Source organism: Eutrema salsugineum, unplaced genomic scaffold (genome assembly GCF_000478725.1).
Source record: "Eutrema salsugineum unplaced genomic scaffold, Eutsalg1_0 scaffold_24, whole genome shotgun sequence".
NCBI classification, from domain to species: domain Eukaryota; kingdom Viridiplantae; phylum Streptophyta; class Magnoliopsida; order Brassicales; family Brassicaceae; genus Eutrema; species Eutrema salsugineum.
The window spans coordinates 266,416-284,288 of NW_006256797.1; the positions used below are offsets into that span (position 1 = coordinate 266,416).

Sequence of the window (17,873 nt, forward strand, 5' to 3'; positions counted from 1 at the left end):
TTAAAAGATGCTATTCTGAACAAGACTAAAGAACTTCAAGCTATGGTGGTATTGAGCCATGAGTGCAGTGCCATTATTCAGAGAAATTCAATTCCAAGGAAGTTAACTGATCCAGGGAGCTTCACACTCCCTTGTGCTACAGGTCCCCTTATGTTTGCTGGGTGTCTCTGTGATTTGGGTGCATCAGTAAGCTTAATGCCTTTCTCCATTGCCAGAAAGTTTGGCTTTAGAACTTTTAAACCAGCAAGAATCTCCCTTGACCTTGCTGATAGATCTGTGAGGTTACCTGTTGGAATGCTAGAGGATCTGCCAGTAAAGATATGTGGTTTTGAAGTGCCTACAGACTTTGTGGTACTAGAAATGGATGAGGAACCAGTTGACCCTCTTATTTTAGGCAGGCCTTTCTTGGCCACAGCAGGAGCAATCATAGATGTAAGAGGAGGCATAATTGAGCTTCAACTTGGTTCCGAAAGGCTTAAGTTTGACGTTAATGAAATGATGAAGAAGCCAACATTAGAAGGGCAAGTCTTCTATGTTGAGACCATGGATGAGCTTGCTGATGAGCTTTTAGAGGAGTTAAACACTGAAGATCATCTTCAGATAGCATTAACAAAGGAGCATGGAGATCATGGCTATCTAAAAGATAAAACTTTGGAGTTCATGAAGATTTTAGACTCTCACAAACCAGATGAGAGCACAAGTTCATACTTGAACCTGCATTATGAAGGTCCTAAAGCTCAGGAGGATCAGTTTAAAAGCTTGGAACGCTCAAGGTCCTGTGTTCCTATCGACGTGCCGCATCAAGATAGTTTGGTCGATATTTTGAACCTGAACGCCGAAATATTATCGACCAAAATATCGATCAAGAGCATGTCGATACTTCAAGATGCCAAGACTGATCAACTGGCTGAAATAATACCGACCAAAGTATCGACCAAAGCATGTCGATACTTCAGGAGCCAAAAATATCGACCAAAATGTCGACATGCTTCATGGTCGATAGTTCCACGGCGGCCAGGGAAGAAAAAGGGTTTCAAGAGGTGAATGAGGGTGTTCAGAAGCAATGCAACAAAGATAAAGGTGAAGCACAAGCAGAGAAGTCACAACAAGCCCCACTAGATGCATTTGACAAGGATTGGGATGAATCTAAGGCACCTCAGCTGGAACTCAAACCTCTTCCCAAGGGGCTCAGGTATGCTTTCTTAGGTCTCAATGAGTCTTATCCTGTCATTATCAATGATATGCTGTTAGAGGACCAAGAGCATAGGTTGTTAGAAGAGTTGAGGAAACATAGGAGAGCCACTGGCTATTTGCTGGATGACATTAAGGGCATCTCACCCTCCCTATGCACTCATAGGATTCACTTAGAAGAAGAGTCAATGTCATCCATAGAGCACCAAAGGCATCTCAATCCCAACTTAAAAAAGGTAGTGAAGAAAGAGATTCTCAAACTCCTAGAGGCTGGGATAATTTATCCAATCTCAGACTCTAGATGGGTTTCACCAGTCCATGTGGTGCCCAAAAAGGGGGGAATGACAGTAATAAGGAATGAGAAGAATGAGCTGATAGCTACTAGGACTATAACTGGACACATGATGTATATAGACTATAGAAAGCTCAATGCAGCCTCTAGGAAAGACCATTTTCCTTTGTCATTTATTGACCAAATGCTAGAGAGGCTTGCAATGAGAGTTTTGGTGAAGCATGAGAGAGGTTCAGGAGTTACACTAACCAATGCCCACACCATGGATTTAGTGAGGCTTCTCTTCTCAGCACACTTTATAGAGGAGCTCTTCCCAAGATTAGGAACCAGCTGGACACTGCCTCCATTGGAAACTTTCTGGGAAAGGAAGTCATGCTGCTTTAGAACTTGTTGAGAACTTAGCAATGAGAAATGATACATATGGAGAAGACTTTGATAGAGCCAATAGGAGTGAGAGTTCAAGCAGGGATCAAAGGTATGAGAAGGACTTGAAAACAGTTGAAAGCAAGCTGGAAAAGGTGTTATTGGCCACTCAAAAGCCAATGCACTTTGTAGGAGCGTATGAGGAACCTTCTCAATGCTTTGAGAATATCAGTAAAGAGGGTCTTCCTCAGGAAGAGCTAAACTATATTTGGAATCAGAGGTTCCAAAGGTATCAGTATGCCAATGCCAATCAGAACCTCTCTTACAGGAATCCCAATGTAGCAAACCCACAAGACCAAGTCTACCCTACCTCTCAAGCTCCACAGAATTTTGTTCCCAATAACAACTTTCAAGGGTCTTTTCAACCAAAGAATCAGTTTACTCAGAATCAGGGTTACAGTCAGCATCAGCAACCACTTTAGAGTTCTGGTTTCAGTTCATAGAAGCAGCCAAAGGCACCACCAGGGTTCAGTGCACCACAGTTCCAGCAGCAGGTGCCGGTTCAGCATCAGTTTTAGTCAGCACCTGTACACCAGCAGCCACAGATGGGGCCAGATAGTGTTGGGATTCTACAACAGCTGCTTCAGGGTCAACAAGTGTTTGCAAGCCACTATGCATCTATGCAGCTGGACATCAAGGAATTGAAGAAGAATCAGGAATCTAGCTCAGGGAACCAAGGCCACCTACCTGGAAAACCTGAACCCAACCCCAAGGAATATGCTAAAGCCATTACACTGAGAAGTGGCAAAGAGCTACCTGGTATTGAGCACAACTATGTGATCATTGAGGACAATGATCAATCTGAGGGGGAGGCAGCCTTAAAAGATGATCAAGTTTCTGAGAGATCAAAGAAAGAAATGGGTAAAGAGGTGGAAAAAGAACTTGAACCAGAAAAGCTATATGTCCCACCACCCCCATACCAACCCAAGCTCCCATTTCCAGGGAGATTCAAGAAGCAGCTTATATACAAGGCAAGAGCTGTATTTGAGAAGGCTCTCAATGAGACACCACTCACAATGCCTCTCATTGAAGCATTTCTAGTGATGCCAAAGCTGGGTAAGTTCTTAAAAGATGCTATTCTGAACAAGACTAAATAACTTCAAGGTATGGTGGTATTGAGCCATAAGTGCAGTGCCATCATTCAGAGAAAGTCAATTCCAAAGAAGTTAACTGATCCAGGGAGCTTCACACTCCCTTGTGGTATAGGTCCCCTTATGTTTGCTGGGTGTCTTTGTGATTTGGGTGCATCAGTAAGCTTAATGCCTTTCTCCATTGCCAGAAAGTTTGGCTTTAGAACTTTTAAACCAGCAAGAATCTCCATTGTCCTTGCTGATAGACCTATGAGGTTACCTGTTGGAATGCTAGAGGATCTGCCAGTAAAGATAGGTGGTTTTGAAGTGCCTACAGACTTTGTGGTACTAGAAATGGATGAGGAACCAGTTGACCCTCTTATTTTAGGCAGGTCTTTCTTGGCCACAGCAGGAGCAATCATAGATGTAAGAGGAGGCATAATTGAGCTTCAACTTGGTTTTGAAAGGCTTAAGTTTGATGTTAATGAAATGATGAAGAAGCCAACAATAGAAGGGCAAGTATTCTATGTTGAGACCATGGATGAGCTTGCTGATGAGCTTTTAGAGGAGTTAAACACTGAAGATCATCTTCAGATAGCATTAACAAAGGAACATGGAGATCATGGCTATCTAAAAGATGAAACTTTGGAGTTCATGAAGATTTTAGACTCTCACAAACCAGATCAGAGCACAAGTTCATACTTGAAGCTGCATTATGAAGGTCCTAAAGCTTAGGAGGATCAGTTTAAAAGCTTGGAACGCTCAAGGTCCTGTGTTCCTATCGATGTGCCGCATCAAGATAGTTTGGTCGATATTTTGAACCAGAACGCCGAAATATTATCGACCAAGAGCATGTCGATACTTCAAGATGCCGAGACTGATCAAATGGCTGAAATAATATCGACCAAAGTATCGACCAAAAGCATGTCGATACTTCAGGAGCCAAAAATATCCACCAAAATGTCGATATGCTTCATGGTCGATAGTTCCACGGTGACCAGGGAAGAAAAAGGGTTTCAAGAGGTGAATGAGGGTGTTCAGAAGCAATGCAACAAAGCTAAAGGTGAAGCACAAGCAGAGAAGCCACAACAAGCCCCACTAGATGCATTTGACAAAGATTGGGATGAATCTAAGGCACCTCAGCTGGAACTCAAACCTCTTCCCAAGGGGCTCATGTATGCTTTCTTATGTCTCAATGAGTCTTATCCTGTCATTATCAATGATATGCCGTTAGAGGACCAAGAGCATAGGTTGTTAGAAGAGTTGAGGAAACATAGGAGAGCCATTGGCTACTCTCTGGATGACATTAAGGGCATTTCACCCTCCCTATGCACTCATAGGATTCACTTAGTTGAAGAGTCAATGTCATCCATACAGCACCAAAGGCATCTCAATCCCAACTTAAAAGAGGTAGTGAAGAAAGAGATTCTCAAACTCCTAGAGGCTGGGATAATTTATCCAATCTCAGACTCCAGATGGGTGTGGGCATTGGTTTGTGTAGCTCCTGAATCTCTCATATGCTTCAACAAAACTCTCATTGCTGTGCTGAGTGAAGATAGAGATTTGGTTTCTCAGTTTTGCAGTTCTGGAGGTAGAGAAGAACTTAGATAGAAAGGCTTGCTTGCATTGCTCCCAGTTTTGAATGGAGCCTCTTGGAAGATTCTTCTCCCATTGGTGAGCTTTGTCACCAAGACTGAATGGGAATAATCTTAGCTTGAAACTGTCTTCAGAAACTCCATTGATCTTCGTCAGGTCACACACTTTATCAAATTGATCCAAGTGTTCCAAGGGATCTTCCATTGCTAATCCATGGAACTTTGAGTTCTGGACCATATTCAACAAGGATGCCTTCACTTCAAAGATGTTGTTTTGCACAGGTGGTGCCTGAATTCCAGCTCCATACTGATGAGCATTTGCCCTGTCATTCTCTCCAACATAGACCTGTGGTTGCTCATATCTCCTTTGCTGGTGTTGGAAGGGCTGATGTTGGTGGTGCACCTGTTGTCTTTGCTGTGCATTGGCCTGATGCCTCTGCTGATGAGCTGGAGCTTGTCCCAGGTGGACATAAGCTTGCTGTTGATTCACCTGTTCCTGATGAACATTACCCTGATGTAACCCTTGACCAATTCCATTACCAGCTCCATTACCCTGAGCCTGATGCTCCTGAACCGGTTGTTCTATATCAACCACATGCTCTCTTTGATCTTCCATATCAGCCTGATCAATCTGTCTTCCACGTCTGTCCCTTCTCCTCCTTGGTACCAAAAGATTAATGTTGTCGTTGAGAGGGAAAGGTGGACCACAGCTTCTTGATCTGGACCTGGTGTTCATGCACCTGAAATCACAACCAGAACTTGAAAGTAATCAGTAAAAACAAAACAAATAAGCACTTGATCTCAAGAACAGATCAGAGCTTAATGCTAAACACTCCACAATTTGGCAACGGCGCCAATTGATAGACAAGACTTTTTAGGGTCTCAGGACTATCAATCCCCTTGTCAATGTAGCACAAAGAGGTTATCAATCCAAGAATGTGGTGATAGACACTAAGCTATGTGATCAGTTTCTCAATTCAAGTGAACAAGTGAGGTTTTGATTGACTAATGACAACTACAAACTTAAAACAGGATTAATGACTAAAGAAGAACTAAACAATGACAAGTGATATGAATATGATATGATGGAGGCATGAGATTCTAGACATGATAGTTGGCTAGGGTGCTTTGGTGCTAAACTAGGAATGCTAATGACAATGATGAGACATGATTCAAATGATTAAGAACTCTAATCTAGATTAATCCTCTCATGAAGGTATTAACCCCTACACTAATCAATTTTCAAACCAAATCATCATTTGTGAAATATGAATCAGTATGCATCAATAAACAGTTCTAAATCATCATTCAAGCAAATAACAATACATCACCATGCAGCAAATGCTTAAACCTTTAATACAGTTCTTTCAGGAATTTCATCACACACTTTTGGTGCATGAAATTCCCAGAATCTAGATCTCAAGTGATGTGCAAGGATCTAGCATAGAGAACAGCTGTTTAGAGAGATGAATCAATGAATCTAGCCCTAAGCACTCCTAATCTAACACTTTAGCACCCTAACCTACACATCTAGAACCTCATTAAGGTGACTACTCACTAATCATACTAATCTCTCTTAAACCTTTGCAAGTTGAGAAGATTGGCATGATTAATGATGAGAAATAGAGATGGGGAAGATGGATAATGATGGATTTGTAGCTTTAAACACAAAGATCTCTCAAACTCTCTTGATTAAGCACTTAAAAATCGATATTTCTCTTCTTAAGTGGAGTCTTTCACAAAAGAGGCAAGAGACAAAGGGAATAAAGCATAAGTCTTGGGCAAAAAACCCTAAAAACTATTTATAGTCTTTAAAAACAAACCGGGTCAGCCCGCAACAAACCGGGTCCTGACCCGACTTTAGTGGGTAAAGTGGAGAATGTGCGAGTTTGTCAAGAGTCTCCCAGGTCGCATGCCCAAGTTGCACAGGTGAAGAAACTGTCTTGTGAGCCTTAAGTCACTTAGTCTTAGCCGCATGCCCAAGTAGATGTGTTTTGCGAGTCTTTGTGCGGCTCAATCCTATTCCTCTCCAAGTCGCATGACCAAGACGAAATCTGGAGAAGGTGTGTGTGCGACTTGGTCATCCCTTAGTCCCAAGCCGCATGTCCAAGTCGCATAACCAAGGAGAAGAGCTTGAACGAGATAAAACCTTGTAAGCTCAGCCGCATGCCCAACTAGATGTGAATTGCGAGTCTTTGTGCGGCTAAATCTTCTCTGATCCTTAACTCGCACGACCATGTAGCAGGGGTCTTCAGGGATGTGTGCGGCTTGGTCCCCATTACTCCCAGGTCGCAGGCTCAAGTCGGTGTAGATTGCGAACGTCCATGCAGTTTAGTTCCAAGCGCGGCCAACTCGCATGCCAAAGTCGCACGATTTTGGACTTAGCATTTTTCTTGCTCGGAAGCCTCAGACCTTATCCAGTGATAGCTTACCCGCACTTCTCAACTCGCAGCTCAACTTCCAGGCATTCATCTTCAGGCCTTGCGAGTTAACCAAGTCGCAAGACTATCTTGCAGCATTCAGAGCTCCTCGGACCACTTCGCATTCAGCAGAGAGTAACTTCCAGGATACAGGTCCGAATTGTGTGATTCCAGTTTCAGTGGACAGAAGACTCATATATCTTCAACTTTGGTGAAGGGAACTTCGGCGCTTGGGAAGTGAAAGGTTTCCTGGAGGGCTCATCTTCGCAGTGCATTGACACGATCAGAAAGAGGCTTCTAGACGTGTGTCCATTCCGGAAACGTTATCTTCCTGATCATAGCTCCGAATTGAATGATCAACGTTATGGAAAGAGGACTTAAATATCTCAGATTCTAATGAAGGCCCTGTAAACTGAATCGGTCTGGGAGTGCATCATCCTTCGCATTCTTCGGAGCTCATCGGGTCGGTCCAAAACGGCAGCTTAACTCTCTGCTCACGCTTCCAAATCCTATGATTCCACTTGCTCTGGAACCATGCTCCAATCTTCTCCAACTTTGATGAAGCACCCGACAGCTGAATCGGACCGGAAGGTTCCCCGGACAGGCGGTTTTGGAAATGTGTCTGCACCCAGAAATTTTGGCCGAGAAACTTAACTAGCCGGTACGCGTTTTTGCCGAGGAATCCACCCGCGGTACATGTGAATGGCCGAGAAAAACCTTCCTGCGGTACGCGAGAATGGCCGAGAACCTCCAAAACCCATTTTCACCATCTTTCAAGCCTTGATCACCATTTCTCTTCCTGGATTCATCTTTTAAACTCCAAATAGCTCCAAATACACCTGATAAACACTCAAAACATGCAAAGACTCATTGGGACCTAATGCTTCTCCTAAGTCCTAAAACAAACCCTAAGGACCTAAAATTCATGAAATAAAAGTTCTAAAACGAAGTGAATAAACTGTAAATTATATATTTCAACTCCATATCAGACTCCAATTGGGACATCTCCTTTCAATCTGCTATATGGGAAGAGCTGCCACCTTCCTGTTGAGCTAGAGTACAAGGCTTTGTGGGCTGTGAAGTTGCTGAACTTTGATATCAAAACAGCTCAAGAGAAAAGGATCATTCAACTCCATGAACTTGAAGAGATCAGGTTGGGAGCTTTTGAGAGCTCCAAGATCTATAAAGAAAAGACCAAGGCTCTACATGATCAAAAGATTCTGAAAAGGGAGTTCAAGGAAGGTGATCTGGTGTTGCTGTTCAACTCTAAGCTTAAGTTGTTTCCTGAAAAACTTAAATCTAGATGGTCTGGTCCCTTTAAGATTCTTGAGGTTAGGCCATATGGAGCTGTTGTGTTAGAGGGCAAGGATAGTCAAGAGTTTGTGGTCAATGGCCAAAGGATCAAGCACTACCTAGTTCACAAAGGAAGGAGGAAGCTACATCAGTTCCCCTTCTTGATCCACCACCAGCTTGTTAAACAGGACTTCAAAGTCAAACTTAGAGACTTTAAACAAAATGCTCTTGGGAGACACCCCAAGCTTATCCTTGTACATAGTTCTTTTGATTTCTTTTCTTTCTTTTATGTTTTCGAACTTAATGATGGGTTTTGTGAGTTGATCTCAGGTTCCAGGTGACATTTGGAGGCCATGACTCAGGTCAAAGTGAACTGGGGCATGTGAGAAAGCTGAGAAGAAGGTCTAAGGCTTGGAAACAGGTGAAAGCCGGTGTGCTACATGGGTGTGCGGCTCGGTCAAGCCAGAAACCAGGCCGCAGCAGAACTCGCCGTGAACACCTACGTAGGCCTGCGAGTTATTCACTTAGCAGAAGGAGATCTGAGCACAAAAAATGCTAAGTTTCAAGGACTGCGACTTGGGTCTGCGACGTGAACGGACAAGAGAACAGGCCGCACACATACTCGCAATTTACACCGGCTTAGGCGTGCGGGTTGGATGCAAGGAGAATCAAGTCGCACCAGAAGAACACACGCCGAGGTGTCTAAGTGTCAGAACGTGCGGCTTAAGCGTGCGGGTTAGATGCAAGGAGAACCAAACCGCAGAAACACTCGAAAATCACACCGAGGCGGGCCTGCGAGTTGCTACGGATGATACCAGGCCGCACACCAAAGAAGAAAGACAAAAACGCCTAAGTGTTGGAACTGCGAGATGGTCCTGTGATGGTGTGTGGTGTGTGGTGACTTGATGTGTCGAGGGTTGTCAAGTTTTACCCTAAATGAAATCAATAGCCGCAAGTGCACAGCTGATCGATTGTAGTACTTAGGGATCGAATCCACAAGGAAGGAGGATCTTTTCATGCAAAAAGCCTTTGAAATAAGTATAAAGTAATGAAGTCTAGAACTAAAACGGTTTTGTGGGGGTTTGGTAGTGTGTTTAAAATGTAAAAACAAAATATTAAAAGAGAATACGGGAATTAAATGACGTAATAACTAAACTTAACGAAAATGACTAAAAATGTAAAAAACGGATATCTAATTGCTTAAATAAAAATGAACTAAAAAGGAAAGACAATATTGAACTAAAGCTTGAAAGAAAAAACGGTGTAAATCAATAAGGAAGAAGGCGTTGGGGTTCAGGGAAGTTTTCTCAGGGGTACGAACGATTCAAAACATTGCTAGAGAGTAAATTGATAAGATCTTAGCTTAAACTTTTCGAACTGGAGTCACGGACATATGAATACGCCACTGATAACTAAGGTTTTTAAAGCCTTAGATGGGTTATCAATCCCCTTGTCAAAGTAGTATAAGGGGTGTCAATCCATATGTGTGGTAGTTAGGCACTAGTTTATGTGATAGGTTCTTAAGTCAAGTAATCAAAGATGAGTTTTGTGAAACCAGCAACAAGAAAGCATAAAACAAGAAACAAACAAGCTATGATTAATGAACTAAGCAAGCAAACAAAACAAGATGATGGTGATTAAGCAAATGATAAAAGCTAAACCTCTAGATGTGATCATTGATTAGGGTGCTTTAGATATTGAATCATGATGCTAAGAACATAATGCAACACTTGCTACTCTTTAGTCTAGGCTTCTTAATCAGATTAATTCATTCCCATGACAATAATCCCTTTGCAAATCACTTAATCAAGTCTAACAACCATTAGATATAATCAAGCAATCAGCAAGCATAATGCATCAAGCCTAATAAGTGACCAAACAATCTCTCAACCAAGAAGACTGAATCTTATACAGAAAGACATAACAAGCAATCACATGATCTCAAACATTTCAACTTAGAACTCTAATCTAGACTAATCCTCTCATGAAGGCATTAATCTCTACACTAATCCACTTTCAAACCAAATCATCATTTGTGAAATATGAATCAATGAGCATTAAGAAACAGTTCTAATATGTCATTCATGCATTTAACAAATCATTCCCATGATGAAAAAGGCATAAACCCTTAAGTTAGCTCATTCAGGCATTTCATCAAACACTTTTGGTGCATGAAATGCCTATGAACCCAGATTTCACTTTCCCAAGGAAATCTGGCATTAGGAGCAACTAACTAAGGAAATGGAATGAGAATCTAAACCCTAAACATCACCAATCAAACATCTAAGCACCCTAATCTACACACCTAGAAGTTTAAAAGATGACTACTCACTAATCATGAAGAACACATCTAATCTTTTGCAAGAGATGATGTTAATCATGATTAGAAGTAGAAATGAGATGATGAGATGATAAGAAACAGACTTGGAATGATCAAATCCCTTCAGATATCTCTTAATCAAAAACGTTTTTACACTCAAAAGGAAAGAAAACTAGAGAGAAAACTAAGTAGAAGATAACCTCCTTGGGTTTTTCTCCCAAAAAACTATATATACCTAGTGCTAATGGACCGGGTCAGCCCAGGACAAACTGGGTACTGACCCGGCTCAGTTGGGTCAAGTGGAAATCCTGCGGGTCAGTCCAGTATGTCCCAGGTCGCACACCTAAGTCGCAGTAGATGAAGACTTGTCTTGTGAAGCCTGAATCGCCTTGTCTTAGCCGCACGCCTAAGTAGGAGTGTTTTGCGAGTGTTGCTGCGGCTTGGTCTCCTTCCTCTCCAACTCGCAGGGCTAAGGCGGTTTCTGGGGAATGTACAAACTCTGCGGGTTGGTCTCTATTGCACCTAGGTCGCAGGCTCAAGTCGGAGTGATTTGCGAGTGTTGCTGCGGCTTGGTCTCCTTCCTCTCCAACTCGCAGCATCCAGAGCAGCTTAGACCACTTCGCATTCCGGAGAGTGTAACTCCTATGAGACTTGTCCGAATTGAATGATTTCGGTTGCAGAAGACAGAGGACTCATTTATCTCCAACTTTTGTGAAGAAAGCTTCGGTGCTTGGGAAGTGTAAGGCTTCCTGGAGGGCACATCTTTGCAGTACATGTACACGACCAGAGAGAGGCGTCTAGACATGTGTCCATTCCGGAGACTGTATCTTTCTGCTCATAGATCCGAATTGAATGCTCTTGGACGTTCTGGAAAGAAGGCTCAAATGTCTATGGTTCTCATGAAGGACCCGGAAACTAAATCGGCCTGGAAGTGCACCGTCCTTCGCATCCTTTAGAACTGATCTGCTCGGTCCGGAATACCTGCGAGACTGGGGTTCCTTCCGACAAGCTTATCTCTCTGCTCACGCGTCCGAATTCCACGATTCTACTTGCTAAGAGACCGTGATGCAATGCTCTCCAACTTCTATGAAGCACCCGCCGTCTGAATCGGACCGGAAGGCTCCCCGGACAGGCGATCATTCAGGGGTATCGGATTGCTCCGGAATGAGTGCGAGACCTGTTCGTCTTCCGATTACCATATCTTTCAGTTCTGTGGTCCAAATGCCTTGATTCCAACTGTTATGGACTCTTGACTCAATTATCTCCAACCTTTATGAAGACTTCGACAGCTAAATCTGACCGGAAGGTTCCCCGGACAGGCGATTTCGGAAACGTGTCTGCACCCGGAGATTTTGGCCGAGAGACTTGACCGCGGTACGTGTTATTGGCCGAGAAAGCTACCCGCGGGAAGGATTTTGGTCGAGAACCTTCGACCTTCAGTACACCATTTTGCCGAGAAACCCAAAATTGCTCCTTTTCACCATTTTTGATCATTCCAACTCCATTTCTTCATCTGAATCACATCATCCACTCCAAATTGGCTCCAAAAGCACCTGTTTAACACTCCAAAACATGCAAAACTCTCTTGGACCTAATGCAATCTCCTAAGTCCTAAAACAATGCCTAAAGACCTAAAATGCATGCAAATGAGACATGATTTTGACTAGAATATGTACATTAAATGATGCAATTTATGAATATATCAACTCCCCCACACTTATCCTTTGCTTGTCCTCAAGCAAAAAGAACAAATGAGAGAGAGAGGTTGAATGCATTGGGATTATGTTTAAGACTCGTCCTAATTCACAAATCGCCCATAGGTAGGTTTCCACTCCTATGTTTGTTTTGCTCTCCCAAACTAGATCTGATACCTGATGAACACTTTCGTGTCACCAAGCATCTGGATCAGATTGTAGTTCATGACGCTACTCTCATGCAGTAAAAACGAATTCAGAAGAAAAAATTCTAAGATTCGGCTCAAAAGCTCATGGAATCCTCATCGAACATGTAAATCCCCATCGAAAATCCCTTAATCCCAACAATAGAACTACTCAAACATAATGAACGAAATCAAAAACATAGTATTAATAAGTATAATAGAAACCGAAATTGATAAAGAAAGAACAAGGGTTCAAGAGAACAAATCTCTCTCTCCCTAAAAGCTAAAGCAAAAACAATAAAAATATGAAGTAATGATAGATGGTATTCAGTTGTGCGATATCTAGGGTTCCTAAGACATGTATTTATAGTGCTCAAGACCTCTCTGGACGTCCCTTAGGGTTTCTCCAAATGTGGGCTTCAGAAATGGGCTTTTTGGGCTCGGAGGTTGATGGCCGCGGTCGGGAGTGCTCTAACCGCGGGGAATGAGTGGTTTGCCGCGTTTGGGATGCTCCTGACCGCGGGAAATTGCTTGCTGGCCGCGGGTGGAAGTGCTTGCCGGCTGGTTTACGGGACATCTTGCTCTTCGTGTATCTTTTGATTGAATCGTTGTATTGCCAAGCTGTAAAGTGCACTGGAAAGCTGATACTTCCATATTTAAGGTCTCCAAATTTGAGCTGGATCAGACGGTGAGAAGGCCTTCAATCAGGGGTGAACTTCTGACGGTTTGACTCTGAGCTGAAATCTGGTTTTCTATCCATTTTGTTATGCTTTTCCCTAAGTTACCTGAAAAGAGTCTTGGAAGTACAAATACTAGAAAAACGTAATAAAAGTACTTTAAAGCAATTAAAAACATAGAAAAAGTATTTCAAAACGATCCATAAAAGTGGTCAAAATACGGTGTTATCAACTCCCCCAGACTTAAACCTTTGTTTGTCCTCAAACAAAACAAAAGCCTAAACTGGTTAAGTGAAAACAAAAATAGGGAATGCACAAATCTCATAGACATGAACTCCTAAACTAGGACCAAAGATAGTGCATCAATCCACAACTTAGTCTAGAAAATTCTCACCAATGCACAAGAGATACTAGTCCACTTTTTCCGTCATGCAAAACTTAAACAATCTAAATCTTGATTCCAATCAACTAGCTCTCTACATTCATTAAGTTCAATAGTGAGTTCTCATTAAAGACATCATCCAGGGTAGACGGCGTTTGGCATTAAAGGGCTATTTAAGTGGTGGAGTTAAAGTGTTTCGGGTTACCTGAAGATCTGGAGGATGCAAGATAATATGCAAAACCGCAAGAGAGATAAGGACCTGTTGATGACCACAGTTTTCAGTCATTTCTTCTTGCCAAATGTTGTTGCATAATCCTTCCTCCTTTGTTGTAAATAGCTGTTCCCCCAGACTTAGATTCTTTCCGGGAATCAGAAAACAATCTCCAAAACTCCATAAAATCAAACTCCAATTGCCTTGGGACTTAAAATTCGACCTCTCTAGACTCTCTAAGGCTTTTATTTCCTTTCTTTTTTTTTTATTTTTGAAATAGGAAATGCCTTTTAAAGAGAGAAAGACTAGAGGACGAGATTGTACCAAAATTTGAGATTTTTTTAAGGCAAACTGAGTTTCCTCTTGTGTTGAATCCTTCCGGGAACTTTTCCGGCAAATCGCAGGCCTCTGTCCTTGGTGACTAAAAACTGCGTCGTTCCTCTTTCTCTCCAACGTTTTTTTGCACTTATCTGCATATAAGACAATAGAAAACAAGAGTGCATGTGGTTTGAAAGAGGATTGGTTAAGGTGGGGAACTAGCTAAAGATGAACTAGCCATTCAGGATCAACAGAGAGTGGTAAAAGGATAAAGGAGTCCTGAATGTATGATTCGTTTCCCTGGTCTAATGCTTCAATGAGAAAATTAAGTCCAAATAAAACAGAGCTAGTGTATCCCTTCATCTAAATCGAAATTATTCAAATTCCTCTGGGGTACTTCGTTTCAAATGTGCTTAGCAACCGCCTAGTCTAGTCCTAAATCATGAATGAGCAAGTCACTAGGAACAGTCTAAAGCACACAGTCAACTATCATTGATTCATGTTCACCATTCCCTTTAAAACGTATTTTGTTTTGAAAACCGATTTTGAAAAACTTTAAGGAAAATGCAAGACTCATGAAAGAAAAGTGGTTAGAAAGGGATGAAATCCTCCCCCATACTTAAATCACAATGTCCTCAGTGTGAAACAAGTCGAGATTGGATGAGAAAAATGCATAGATAATGGAATTGGTAAGGACAAAGAGAACTTACCTGGATCCGGGATGCTGGTGGAGATGAACCGGATTCATTTGAAGGGGTTTGGGAAGGTGATTAGGTGGTGATGAAGGTGGTGGAAGGTGATGAATGCGGTGGAGGGTGATTGGTGAGGTGAAATGGGGTGAAAGGGGTGGTTTGGGTCGGGTTTGGATGTCAATGACCAAGTGCCGCGGTCAGGGGCCATACGACCGCGGCAATCAAGCACTTGGCCGCGGTCAGGATCACGCGACCGCGGCCGACGGTAGGTTTCCCGCTGTCCGAACACCTGCGATCGCAGGGGCTTATTTCGCGGCCTATTCCTGCTTCTCCTTGGTTCCTGCTGGGCCGAGCAGTCAGGTACCATCCTTCTTTTTGGTTTTTTCTGGTTTTTTTGATTTTTTTTGGCTTTTTTGTTTTATAAGAAACACCTGAAACTAAGAAAAAGAAAAAGATCAAAAGAAAAAGAAAGAAAAATTCTAAAGAAAGCAATACCTAAATGGGTTGCCTCCCATTAAGCGCTTCTGTTTTAAGTCGTTTAGCGCGACTTTTGGTGTTGGACGTGACTTATTCCAATGAAGAAGACCTTGTCCTGAGACAAGTCTTTTTCGACATCTCCTTGCTTTGCTTAGCAGGTTCTTCGTCACTCCAAAGTTCTTCTTCAAGCTCTTCTGCTGCAGAACGTTTTCCTGTTTTGCTGTTGTATGGGACAGCTTCTGTGAAGACATCTTTGTCGATATTAGCAAATGAAATCCTCCGGTTTGGCCAGTCCATTATAGCTCCGGAAGTTGCTAGAAAAGACCATCCCAAAATCACTGGATATGTTGCATCTCTCGTTTCGACAATGTAGAAGTCGACAGGCACTATGCAATCTCCTATTCTCAAAGGAATTTCATGAGATATTCCTTGAGGTGTTGCATTTGAATCATCAGCTAGACTAATTTTTGCTCTAGTCCTGCGCAGGTGTTTAATACCAAGTCTCAAAGCAATTGCCTTGGACATCATGTTAAGACAAGCTCCAGAATCACATAGCACGTTTTTAAACATTTCTCCTCTAATAGAACAAGAGATAAGAAACTGACCTGTAGTCTTGACCTTATGGAGAATTGGAATTTGCCTTTCTCTGTAGGTGTTGGCTGGTGTCTCGAACGCAGAATATGATTCACAAAAGAAAGCTGCAGCGTCATATTCAATGATTGAATCAATGTATGGCATCTTTATCTCGCTGCACGTCTGGTCTTCTTGGATTGAAGAGTTGGCTGAATCTTCAACACATTCCTTTGCCATCATACAAGGTAATGATTCATGCCAATCTGGTTCTTCATCTGAAACTTGGTTTTCTTCTTCCTGAGTTGCTTTTTTAGGTGCTGGAGGTTGAAGTTGGGATAGGAGATGTATTATTTTCCTCTCAAAACCTGGAGGAGCATCTGAACGACCAACTCCTGCGGTCAGAGGAGTCGCGACCGCGGGAAAAGTGCCCTTGGCCGCGGTCAGGATGCTTGGACCCGCGGCTCCGGATATGACTTGCTCAAAGTCCGTTTCTTCCTTCTTGTACTTGACACAAACTTCTCCTGCATCTTTATTGGGTAGACTAGCATCATATGAACTCATACCAGGGCGTTGTTGTGCATCTTCATCAGGATCTTTTGGAGATTTCTTAGAAAACCTCTCAATTTGCTCAATGTTAGGCATTTGCTCCATTCTTGCATCAATCTCCCGTGCTTTGATCTCGAGTTTATTCAGCCTGTGCTCGATCTCTTGCAACACTTCGTCTGTCTTCTCTCTATACCAGGAGGTGGACTCTCTGACTTCTTTAATCTCCTGTTTTGATTCGACAATATCACTTGAGTTTTGTATGATGTCATACCCTTGTCTTGTCTGCTCTGTTGCGACTTGGTGGATCATTCCAGCTAGTGTTTGTGAGTCCTTGTGGGTTTGCTCTTCCAAAACTCGAACATGATTGGCCATATCATCGAGTTTTTTGTTGAACTCTTCAGAGATTGAATCAATTTTCTTGAGCAGGGTGTTCTCGGTGAGAATCTGCTGATCAAGGAACTGGTTTATCATTCCTTCGAGGCATCCCAAACGTCTGCTGATCCTCAAGTTGTCCTCTTGCTGACTAGGGTTCTGAAGTGGAGGATTATAGGCGTGTGGCTCGAAGTAGGTTGGAGAAGGGCCATAAGGATCTTCCCGGCGTCGAACAGTCTCTCTGCGCCGGTTGTAAGGGTGGTTTGGCTGGCTGTATCGATCCATGTAGCTGAAATTTCGGACTTGGTGTTCTACTCTGCGTCTGGTGGCTTGAGGAGTGTTATAGAAACCTTCCTCATAGTGTATATTTCGATTTATAGGATCCATATCTTCTGAAATGGAAACAAAATAACGGAAAAATGGAAAGTTGCAGAAAAGGGGGTTCTAGAGTCGATTTACTAACCTTTCTCGGGGTTTTGCGGAAAAGAGAACGCGTGCCTTCCCCGGCAACGGCGCCAAAAACTTGATGGTGTGTGGTGTGTGGTGACTTGATGTGTCGAGGGTTGTCAAGTTTTACCCTAAATGAAATCAATAGCCGAAAGTGCACAGCTGATCGATTGTAGTACTTAGGGATCGAATCCACTGGGAAGGAGGATCTTTTCCTGCAAAAAGTCTTTGAAATAAGTATAAAGTAAGGAAGTCTAGAACCAAAACGGTTTTGTGGGGGTTTGGTAGTGTGTTTAAAATGTAAAAACGAAATATTAAAAGAGAATACGGGAATTAAATGACGTAATAACTAAACTTAACGAAAATGACTAAAAATGTAAAAAACGGATATCAAATTGCTTAAATGAAAATGAACTAAAAAGGAAAGACAATATTGAACTAAAGCTTGAAATAAAAAACGGTGTAAATCAATAAGGAAGAAGGCGTTGGGGTTCAGGGAAGTTTTCTCAGGGGTACGAACGATTCAAAACATTGCTAGAGAGTAAATTGATAAGATCTTAGCTTAAACTTTTTGAACTGGAGTCACGGACGTATGAATACGCCACTGTCGTGATCATGGACAACTATCTCTCTCAACCCTGACCAGTAGGTTTCCACTCTGGCCATGGAAGAGAAGAGATGCATTATGTTTACGA

General features: G+C 42.4%; 1 non-coding gene and 1 pseudogene across 1 annotated transcript; one reads left to right on the forward strand and one right to left on the reverse strand.

Moving 5' to 3' along the window:
- Window positions 1-1,624: 1,624 nt before the first annotated feature.
- Window positions 1,625-1,752, reverse strand: LOC112086085 (annotated as a pseudogene).
- Window positions 1,753-4,449: 2,697 nt separating this feature from the next.
- LOC112086068 lies at window positions 4,450-4,554 on the forward strand. Its single transcript, XR_002899292.1, has one exon. It is a non-coding gene; the product is annotated as a small nucleolar RNA R71 (small nucleolar RNA).
- Window positions 4,555-17,873: the final 13,319 nt, after the last annotated feature.